At 37.9% G+C, this 12,371-nt stretch overlaps 1 protein-coding gene across 1 annotated transcript in view; it reads left to right on the forward strand.

The window, feature by feature from the left end:
• Window positions 1–227: 227 nt before the first annotated feature.
• The window catches only part of LOC115219184 (alpha-1,3-mannosyl-glycoprotein 2-beta-N-acetylglucosaminyltransferase-like), a 238,712-nt gene continuing 226,568 nt past the window's right edge, over window positions 228–12,371 (forward strand). The window contains exon 1 of the mRNA XM_029789293.2: window positions 228–592. The gene's annotated coding sequence lies outside the window, so the exon portion shown is untranslated. The remainder of the gene's footprint in view (window positions 593–12,371) is intronic.

Raw genomic sequence — 12,371 nt, forward strand, 5'->3', positions numbered from 1 at the left:
AAGATAAAAACAGAGAAAGGGAGAGAAAAAGAAAGCGAAAAAGAGAGACCGAAAGAGAAAGAAAGAGATGAACAAGCACTAAGGTAGAGAGACTAAAGAAAAAGAAACTGAAAGAGAGAAAGATAGAGAAAGAGATAGAGAGAGAGAGAGATAGAGAGATAGAGAGTAAATAAGAAAACGAAAGAGAAAGAAGGGGAAGGAAGAACTACACGATCGATTGGTGGAACTCTTCAGTTGATGGTGTACACATTCAGTCGTCTGATGAAGTGGCAATACACAAGTGTCGGCCACTCACTTCACCTAACAGTGATACATATATATATTTATTTTTTACTTCCTTCCACTACTAGATCACCTATATATAATTTTGGGGGTGGAAACTTCTACCCTTAATCTGTCCTATTTTGTTGTTGTTATTACCTTAGTTATTTCTTTTCTCTGCCCTTCCATTTACTTTCTCCTTCGAGTCCCTCCCCCCTCATCTCTTCTCTGTTGTTGCACGATATAGTTTCAACTGGTTATGTTACACTATGCGGTCCGGTTGACTGTGACAGCCTGTTCTGCTCCATACATCTATCTAGCCATGATATAGGTAAGTCCATGAACATATCAACTCTTCTATTTTCTTTTATATTCGTTTTTCATTCTTGTACTCTTTCATATATATATACAGATTCATAATTCTTAACGCTCGCTCTTTCATCCGTGCTTTCTCTTCGTATCTTACTGCTGAATATGTATGTATACGTTGGGAATGAATATATACATACATACATTCATATATATATATATATATATATATATATAAATAAACCCGTCAGTAACAGGCTTACACGTCAACGAGGTGTAGAAATAGCAGCCACTAAAATTTACTTCAAATCTCACCCTAACGTGTGTTAAAAGAAAATAAGAAAATGAAAAGGAGAACCACATTGGACAGAGTAGACCTAGCAGACCTGTGCTTGAAATCAGGATGGGATGGTCATAACTGGAACGCTTTTGGCGATAGGTCTGCTCAGTTGGGAGTGCACTTGGGGCTAAAACAACAAACCAGAGAGTCGTCTCAACATGATCGCTCGATTTGTTAGAAATAACAGCGAAATCTCTCACAAATTTCATCGCTGCTGTTTTTAAAAAAGAAGAAAATTTCACATTTGAGAAATAATGTAGTTTTAGATGAAAATGGGATGGTCACATTTGAAATACATTTGACCAAAGGTGTACTTGATCACGGCTTACCTGAGGCTAAACATGAAATGTTTGCAATAATGTCAGACACAATAGTATTTTGGGTGCGTGCTGTTCTTTCTAGCACAAAGCTATTTTTCCTTTATAAGTTATGTGTTATCAATCAATCCAGTTGATTCTCTTATCCCGAGTATATTACAATGATTTATTGTCATCGATACCCTGCCGACGGAGGCCTGATTTGAGAGGGCGTGTGTAGTGAGTTCAGAGCATGGTGTGTCGACACCGAATATAAGGAAGTCGGTCCAGAGGTGTATGGCTTCTACCAGTAGTCCTACCTTTCTGTATGAGCCAATGAGGGAACCTGAACATAGTCGTTCGGCATGTTAGAAACAACAGCCAAATCTTTTTCCAAATCTCATACTATCTTCTTAAGCATTTCTTAAAAATATTTCTTATGATATACATAGTCTAGTCGATTCTGTTTATTTCAGATATGACTGAAAATTTGGTAGAATAACTTTTTTTTTAAATATTTTATTTAATATTATGAGAGAAGGTTATGTTATAAATGTGAACATCTATACAATGAGAAGTTTTGTATCGCACAACCAACCAGAGGCAGCCAGTCTGAGTCGGGTTGTTTATCGAAAGGAAGTAGTGGTGGGGAGATAAATGAGACGTTAGATAACACACATCCTAGACGAGCCCCAACAACCGAGATGGTCATGATCAGAGCGCTTTTGGTCGTAAGGCTATGCTATCAGAACTATCCTAGGATTAAACAATAACCACACTATTCATCCTTTATGAAAATTATATGTGTGCACGCACACTAACTCTTAACACACACACATATGAGCGCATACACACGTATGTGTGTGTGTGTACACATACATGTCTAGAACGGAGGAGGGGTAGGATGGCAGAAACGGTGGAGCATTGGACAAACGCACAAAAATGTCTTGCAGTATATAGTTACTTCCCTTGCTGTCCCGAGTTCAAATCCCGTCGGAGTTAGTTTTAATCCATAGAGATCAATCTAATTGTCTGAAATCCATTCTCTACAAATTGTAGCATTTATACCGAAGTTATTGCTATTATTGACTGTCTGCAGTCTCTAGCCTTACCAGTAATATTCGCGGACTTGGAGCAGTCCTTTGGTCGATATTATATATGCATATAACTCTGTTTCTATATAAGAAATCATTTTTATAAATCAAAAAGATGGTTATTAAAATAATCTTTTGCAGTTTCGAATCCTATATAAAGACAGTTAATGTCCTTGAGAAAAGCAGGCATGAACGTCACGAAATCTTATTTCTCCTTATCTTATAAATAGATGTTCTTTACCTTTTGTGTAATACCGCGCATATCCTGTATTCTAAATCGTACTGTTTAGGAAAAATGTTTTGGATTTCAATTAATTTCCACTCCTACAAGCTTTCTATTTAGACCCATAGCTGTCTTTCTGAGTAAGAAAAAAAAAAAAAAAAAAAAATAACATTGTTACGTTTGCTATATTCGTTTTGCAAGATTCTTGATGTGAAATCGTGTGTTGAAACAGATATTGCTGTATTTAGGGATGGTCATGAATCTGTTGTAAGAGGCGCGACATTTCACTGTACACACTAACATTGTTGTTATTATTTAAGGCCGCTAATGTAGAGTTTGCCTTTTATCCTTTTGGGGTCGGTCAAAATAAGTACCAGTCGAGCACTAGGGGTTGATGTAATCAACTTGCCCTCTCTCCTGAAATTTCTGGCCTTGTGCTTATAATAAGGATTATTATTATTATTATTAGATGAAGCGCCAAATTAACTGACTCGCAGTTTTGTCTTGCTACGACGACTATAGTTCAGCTCCTTTCAGGGTCGCGACTTTACCATTTCACCTTGCCACAGGTGTTTAGAATGTGTACCAAATCATGTAATGGGTTGATTCAATCGACTGCGTACCCCATCCCTGTCCCAGCAAGTCTACGGCCTTTGTGGTTAACCGAAAATAATTATCATCATAATTGCTATTATATTTCATGGCAGAACCAGTAGAGCGTCAATCCACCATCCCGCTCTTATATTTGGGTTCTTTTCTCGACCAGCTCGATCGTGTCCCCCCAGGAGCCGATAGAATGAATATCAGCTAAATACTAGGGGTTCGATTTAACCGATTCTTCTGCCTCTGCTACCTTTAATTTATAATCTTGTACGTACCAAAGTTTGAAATAGGCATAATTTAATTTGTTCTGGGTGTTTAAATTTTTGACAGTCTATCATTATCTGTGCCGGGTCGCGGTACCATTATAGGAGCAATTTAGTTAATTGACTGTATGTACCCTTCTTCTATATATATGTATGTCCTTGCACCAATGTGAGGGAATTCCGTCATTGTCCCTTTTCACATTCTGACTTTGAAATAGGTACAGTATATACACAGAAACATGTGTGTGCGTGTTTCTTTCACCAGTTTCCTTAGACGGTATATGTATGTATATAATGTATGTATGATCGTTAATGTGTGTTTAGTGTTTAATCATACACACGAACAATCGAACATTAACTGAACGAGCACTCAATGCATGCATTTCAAGTAAAATATCAAATTTATTTTTACAAACAAAATGTTGAAATTCACTTCGGATTAACATCGTCACACACACACACATAGATAAGTACATTCATATAGATAACAGGCGTTTTTGAACTGGGGTCAGTTAAATCGGTTACACCGTTCTCCCAAATATTTGGCTTTCTGTCTGTGTTAAAAACGATTTATGCTTATTGCTGAGATCGTTACAGAAATTAGTTGATCCTGATCCCACAAATTTGCACTCAAAGATGTTCTAGACATGAAACAACGCCGTTCGATCTACCCCTCATTATTATATTAGAGACTGCCAAGCATCTTTTGAGGGAGATTTGGTTGATATTTCTAATAAGTGGAACGACTGCGTGACACCTCTCTCTCTCTCTCTCGTTGGCTGGACAGAAATTATTATTGTAAGGATAATTGGTTGAATCGGTAACACATCGAACTAAATAACCCGTATTAAAACTATGCTCCTTCTCGTTCTGTGTTCAAATCCCGCCCGTATATAGACCTCACCGTCCATTCATCTTGCTGGGCTCGGTGAAATAAATATCGGTTAATTTTTTCAGTCAGTTTAATTAATCGACTTTCCTCTGGCCCCTATGTCTCATATAACACCTTCGTTTATTTTTAGTTATGAATATTTTTTTATACGTCGAAATGTAGAGGAGGTTAGCTTCCGGCGATCTCTGTCTGTAACCGAGTTTTATTAACCGTTCGTGGCTCTGTCTGTCTATCACACACTCTCTCTCGGTGTGTGTGTATGCGTATATATACACGTGTATATAAGGCGGCGAGCTGGCACGAAATGCGTAGCCGTATTTCGTCTGCCGTTACGTTCTGAGTTCAAATTCCGCCGAGGTCGACTTTGCCTTTCATCCTTTCGGGGTCGATAAATTAAGTACCAGTTACGCACTGGAGTCGATGTAATCGACTTAATCCGTTTGTCTGTCCTTGTTTGTCCCCTCTTCCTTTAGCCCCTTGTGGATAGTAAAAAATAGGTATATATACACGTGTATGTCTATGTATGTGTGCATACATATACACACGTGTGTGGATGTGTGAGTTATGTTGTTTAACCCTCATGTCATGTAGACTTATCATCAACGGTATTCAATAACAACCATCCCGTCTATTTTCCAGTATCTATCCCTACCTAATACAATGTCCTTTTTATATGGTGGTACGTTGCGTTTTGTGGGATATTTGGCTGCGTAATTATACCCCAAAACATGGTCCTGCAGCAAAGATCTCTTACAAAATCGTCTTGTTTTACTGATAACTTGAGCGCCAGCATTCGTCGGACTGTAAATGCTACGTAGTCGAAACTTCGAAGTGACAGTCACCCTTCTCGTAAAAAATATAATAAATACAGTTTCCTGAGAAGTATTGAGTATTCTTCCAGTTTGGTCTTGTACACAGTGATTGGTGTGTGGTAAGAAGCTTGCATCCCAACCACATGGTCCCGGGTTCAGTCCCAGTCGAGCTAGTGCTTCTTATTGTAGCCTCAGGCCGACTAATGCTTTAAGAGTGGATTTGGTAGACAACCGATGTTGGCAGGTTTGCGTCCTTGTTACTTAGCCGCTCGGCAAAAGGTAACTTACAAAAATAAGTCCTGCGTTTGATTTTTTTCGACTAAAAACTCTTTAAGGCGGTGCTCCAGTATGGCCGTAGTCAAATGACTGAAACAAGTAAAGGAATATATATGGCTACAACTCACTTTGGCTCTGGGTTCAGTCCTACAATGTGGCACCTTGAACCAGTGTCTTCTAATGCTTTTGGTCGACCAATGCTTTGTGAGTGAATTTGGTAGGCAGAAACTGTGTGGAAACCCTTTGTGTATGTGTGTGTATATAAGTATGTGTTTATGTATTTGTTCCCCCGTCACTGCTCAGGTGTTGGTTTGTTTATATCTCAATAAGCTAGCAATTTGGTGAAAGAGACCGATATGATAAGCTAGTACTAGACTTTAAAACAATAGGGTGGTGCCCCAGCATGGCCGCAGTCCAGTAACTGAAACAAAGGATGAAAGAAAGGTGTGGGTGGGTGGATTGGTGAGTGTGCTGTGGGGTGATGGAATGACATTCCTGAATCAGCGGTAGACTTATACTCTTTTCCCTCTCTCTTTTACTTGTTTCAGTCATTTGACTGCGGCCATGCTGGAGCACCGCCTTTAGTCGAGCAACTCGACCCCGGGACTTATTCTTTTTGTAAGCCCAGTACTTATTCTATCGGTCTCTTTTTGCCGAACCGCTAAGTGACGGGGACGTAAACACACCAGCATCGGTTGTCAAGCAATGCTAGGGGAACAAACACAGACACACAAACACATATACATATATATATATATATACATATATACGACAGGCTTCTTTCAGTTTCCGTCTACCAAATCCACTCACAAGGCATTGGTCAGCCCGAGGCTATAGTAGAAGACACTTGCCCAAGGTGCCACGCAGTGGGACTGAACCCGGAACCATGTGGTTGGTTAGCAAGCTACTTACCACACAGCCACTCCTGCGCCTTATGTGAAACATCTATAAAAAGATCCTGTCACTCTCCTCCTCTCTCAATGATTTATGTTGTCATCCTCTCTGCATCCCACCCTCTGTTTCTTTAACAACAGCTTCATTTCGTTGTTTTATTGTTTAGTTGCTTTGATAACAAAACAACACACAAGTCTCTCTCGCCCACTGATATGTGTGAGTATATATACACACACATACATCAGGGGAAGAAATAGATGTATCCTACTCAGGCCCAGAAAATGTCTCCATACATATACATGTATATATTGGATTTTTATTATCTCATTCTGTTAATTTTCATATATATATGCATGTTACTACACAATCTACATTGGACTCCTCATTTGTATCATTATCAAACCTGGAGCTTAACTATAGTCTGTCCATAGCACTTACTCAGTATTACCTGACACCTTTGGCTCTGCTTGACACCAATACCTCTCATACTCTCTCTCTCTCTCTCTCTCTCTCTCTCTCTATATATATATATATATATATATATGTATATGTATGGAGACATTCTCTGGGTCTGGGTAGGATATATCCCCTCTATATCATATCATATTTGTACCTAGCCTGTTAGACTCAAAGTGTATAGGTCTATTTAATTGTCAAGTACAATGGAATAAAGCCATGCCAATATGTATGTATGTGTATATATATATATATATATATATATATATATATAAAACTTACTTGGAAGAGGATGCATTGTGCTTAATCATATAATAATAATATAAATATATATATGCATATATACATATGTATATGTACATACTTACATCTACATGTATATATATGCATATGTGGGCACAAGACATCATGAAATGTGTACAACAAAAAATACAAAGTACGAGTACATGGAATATGAACTATTTTTTCGAACAACGAAAGACACAAATGGAAAACAAGACAAACCACATAAAGAACAACCCTTCATCAGTTGTTGGCTGTTTTTCTACTTTTGTATTTCAAGTATTTAACAAAAATAGTTCATATTCCATATGCCCAACTAACCTTACTATACTGTGTAGTCAACAATATCAGAATTAAAAATATAAAATGGTAACACTTTACCCATTGCACCCTGAATATATGTATGTATATACATATTTATATATATATATATATATGTGTACATACAGAGGTAGTGTTTTCAGTCGTGTTTGTTTGTCTGTGAATATCTCAAGAACCATTGGATGGATTCGGATGAAACTTTTAGGGATGTTTAGCTTCATGACTGGCACAAACTGATTAGATTTTGGGATCGATCTGGTACCGGACAAGGACAAGGATTCTGGATTATTTTTCTTGTTTTATTTTTACTTCATTTTTGAGAGTGGTTGGGTTTATTTTTAGTATTCTCATTTTTGCGCTCTTTGAGTGCTCTTGTTTACAAATATATTTAACCGTTTAGTATTCAGATTACATTGTCAAATGTAATGCTTGTTCATTCACCTTCTTTTGAAATAATCTGGTGTTATTTTGTATCTTTGAGATTTCAGTGATGTGATTGTTTATTATTGAAACAACATTGTAGGGTAGGTGTGAGAGGCTTGATCTAGTCATTTTGCGTGTAAAGCAGGTAGAATATTTTGGGTTGGATACGGCCACTTTAAATGCTAAAGGGTACAAACAAACTTTGAAGCACCAAGTGAGTTGATATTTTACAGAAAATAAAGGAAGTCTTAAATACAGAATAGCTGTAAAAACAGCTTAAAAGATCAGGTAAATAGCCTTAGAAGATAGTAAAAAGTGGATGCAGGAAGTTACTACAGGGAATCGAACCCTGTACCTCAGTTACTTAGTTTAATGGATTAGAGTGCTCAGCAGGAATTTAAAAGGTATGGGGTTCAATTCTCTGTAGTAACTTACTGGCAACTGTTTGCTGTTTTTTGGGAGTGTTTACCTCTTCTTCTAAGTTCTTTCCACAGCTATTCTGCACTTGAAACTTCCTTTATTTTCTGGTATATAAGCACATACTGTTTACATAAAAATATGTTTATATAAATATAAGTTGTTGTTGTTCATGGTATCTCACTATACAGCATAGCATGGGCAAACTGCCTTCTCCTGTAACTCTTGAGTTAAGCAATATCCTGCGAGTGGAATTTAGTGGATAGAAATTGTGAGAGCATATTGTGTATGTGTGTTTATATCCATCTTATGCTCACTGGTGTGTCAGGTCATGTTCTCCTATGTCACAGCGTGACTTGATGATTCAGTGAATTTAGATTGCTAAAATAAATGTTAGACTGAAACAAGTACTTCATAAGTATCATGTGTTATGATTGACTGAGAGCCTTGAAAGTAGTGCTCCAGCATGACCATATCGATGACTGCAATCACAAAATAATGTAAAAAAAAAAAGATGCATAGCTCCACAATACCTACACTATATAGAATACCTGACTTATTACTATAGGGTTGTTCATTAACACTTATTAATATAGGGTTGTTTATTAGCACTCACAAACCTCTGATCAACAGTCATGTTGTCTTATGCTTCATCTTCACTCTGACTCATCCAACTAACATATCTCTCCTCCTCTCGTTACCCAGATTGCTTGTCTCCTCAGGCACCAGACAGAATACTTCTTCCTCCTTCCCATTCTTTTCTCTCCAAAACACCAAAGTTTTCATTTGAGCTCTCTTCTTGTCTCTACCGTTCAAGGAAAACATCAGCCATTTCGATCTCATAGCAATTACTAAACAAAACCTCTCACCAGAAGTGTGTAAAATCTAAAAAGTCAACAAACAAGGGAGATAATTGTAAGAAGATCAGTCAATTGAAACTTATTTATAACTGTGTGGTTGAAAAGAGTTTGCCTTTCTATCATATTGTTTCTGATTCAGTTCTTCAGTTTTACTACATGACTCTGAGCTAAACACAGCTTTGTGAGTGGATTTGGTAGATGAAAACTCAAAAGAAACCAGCATGCACATATATATATATAACTGACGTTAAACGATGATGATGATGATGATGATGATGATATATATATATATATGATAGATTGCTAGCCACAAAACCTTTTTTATTTTCTCTCCCTGGTTATTTCTGTGTTCCTTTCTGTTGAAGAGCGTAGGCTCAAAACGTAAAAGACTTTCTCACTTCCTGAGCGTTAAACTAATACATCTTTTTGTTGTTTACACACCCATCTGCATATTTTGTTTTTTTGTAAATTATCGCTATATATATATATCTGTTTGAATGTGCTTGTTCCTCCTTTTCCTTCATGTTGCTTGATAGTTGTGTTGTCATTGTCATACAAGTGGCGTTAATTCTAATCTTCGACTGAAACCTGTTCAGTCATGGGGAAATATTACTTTGCTTGGAAACAAGTGAGGTGGCAACAGGAAGTGCATCTGGCCATAGAACATCTACTTCAACAAATTCTGTCTCACCCATACAAACATAGAATTGGATGCTAAAACAATGATGAGGATTTTTATACAATAGAGATTGAAATGGATCCGGTTTCTAAAGCCAACTGGTGAGTGCAGTGGACATGTTTTGGTATTATTATACCTCTGCAAGGAAGTATACTCTACTCGGTGGACAAAACTAAGACTGATCGATATACTTAATGAAATAAAGGGGATGTAATGATGCACATCCGTGTTATCAATAATGCAGCTGAAGGAAAATACTTCAGGGAGGCACTCTTTAGACCTAATTATGTAAAATAAGGCACGGGCATGGGTGTATGGTAAGAAGTTTGCAGCTCAACAACATGGTTCTGGGTTCAGTCACATCTGTGCTTTTAAGAGATTACATCAGATGATGTTTTTTATACATTGTGTCCGATTAAAAAGATGGAGTTTTGAGATTGTTGTACTTTTGACTACAGATTTGCTCAACCAGGGCTTGTCTGGGATTAAACAACAACAAACAGCATTGATGACATGATAGATCATCAATAACTATTTCTGGCCACACCCCTCTATGTTCCTTTTGTGTACTTCCAGCCTCGATCTACCCTCTTTGTTGTATTACTCTCTTTAAGAAAAAAATCCATCTTCTCAACTGTCTTACTCTTACACAAGTACACAAGCTGACAAAGGAAACTCTATGTGGTCACTCAACATGCTAAAAATAGTAACCAGAGTTCCCTCAAGTCACACTCTGTCATCTTAGGAAGGCTACATTGCATAATGTGGTCCCTGGGTTCCCCGTACTTTGGGGGGAAAATGGCATGATTGTGGCCATTGTTTTTCTTAAGCTGTGCTCTTGTGCACATGTACATTTTGCAACTAGACAAGGAAAAACAATAAGAAACATAAATTTTCAAGATGATTGATTTTTTTTTTTTTCAACTGAAGATATTTGAGTGATGGTTATTCTTATGGATGTGCAAATACATTGCAAAGAGAGACAAAACTTTGGCACCCTCAATGCAAATTTTTCCGAACACACAGCTAGAAAAATTAGAGGGAATGTTGGTCATGGCTGGAATGCTTTTGATCAGGGTTTGCTTGATCAGAGCTGATCTGGGGCTAAACAACAACTGCCATCCATAGAGTAAACTCTTCTCTCTGGATGTGAAAAGGGTACAATCTGGCCTTCAACCACATTAAGTAGACTTGGTATATCAAGGTATATCTGTATCAATGGCTAACACTTGTTCATGGAAAACCTCAAACACCTTGTTCCCATGTTCTGTAGGTCTACTTAGTTAGTCCTTAATTAGACAACAACCACCCTATATGGTAAATCCATCATCCCAGATGTCAAAGGGTACAGTGGATCTGTGGATTTTACCCATTTCTGAAAGGTGTCAAGTAACTCGAAGGACCATATTTCATAACTCTCCTTAATCTTTTCTTCCTCTTCAGTTGGGATAGAAAGGGAGCTGCTAACTTGAATGTGGGGCTAAACCAATGGTTCTCAACCATTTCATACCTGTAAACCCCTTTCATTACTATTTTGTTCTGGTGGATCACCTTTTCCATTTGATGTTTCAAAACAAAGTTTTATAGATATTTCTTTCAAAATCCCCATTTTGTTTCTCTTCCATTCGCTTGTAGGTTTGTTATCGAACTCTCCAAGAGAACATGTTTCATATTGAAGGTGGTGAGCTGGCAGAAACATTAGCATGCCGGGCGAAATGCTTAACAGTATTTTGTCTGCCATTACATTCTGAGTTCAAATTCCGCTAAGGTTGACTTTGCCTTTCATCTTTTCGAGGTCAATAGTACCAGTTACGCCCTGGGGTCAATGTAATCGACTTAATCCCTTTGTCTGTCCTTGTTTGTCCCCTCTATGTTTAGCCCCTTGTGGGCAATAAAGAAACAAGAAACATGTTGAACTATGTTATTTTTTTATTCTTTTATTTGTTTCAGTCATTTGACTGGAGCCATGCTGGAGCACCAAGCGTCAGGGATAGAAACTTAGTTGTTTCTTGCAATAGATAAATCTAAAGCAAAATTTTTTCTCTGGACCCTTAAAATACTGCTGTACATCCCCAATTTGCTATTATGCTTGCTTGGACTCTGCCCCCCCCCCCAATCTTATATGGATTCTGGTTCAGAACCACTGAGCTAAACATTAACATTGACTTTATGGAAGAGGTGGGAGTATGGTGACTGTTATTTCTCCTCTCCTTTTCCCTTGCCTTGTAGAAGGGAGTGGGATGAGGTGAAGAAGCTGAGCAGGTATTGTCATGGGCTGTTATTACTCCCAACTTGCGGTCGAATCAATGAAGGTGCTGCTACGTGGTTGACTGACTTACTAGAAACATTCTTTTCTGCTCTGGGCACAAGGCCCAAAATTTTTTGGGAAGAGGCCAGTTGATTAGATCGACCCCAGTATGCAACTGGTACTTAATTTATCAACCCCGAAAGGATGAAAGGCAAAGTCGACCTCAGTGGAATTTGAACTTAGAACATAAAGACAGATGAAATATCGCCAAGCATTTTGCCTGGCGTGCTAATGTTTCTGCCAACTCACTGCCTTGCCTTACTAGAAATATTGATTTCAGTCTGGCACAAGGCCAGCAGTTTCGGTGGGTGGCAAGGTTGGATAAATCAATTACATCAACCCTAGTGTTCAAATGGTACTTA

Source organism: Octopus sinensis, linkage group LG14, assembly GCF_006345805.1.
Source record: "Octopus sinensis linkage group LG14, ASM634580v1, whole genome shotgun sequence".
Taxonomy (NCBI): Eukaryota; Metazoa; Mollusca; class Cephalopoda; order Octopoda; family Octopodidae; genus Octopus; species Octopus sinensis.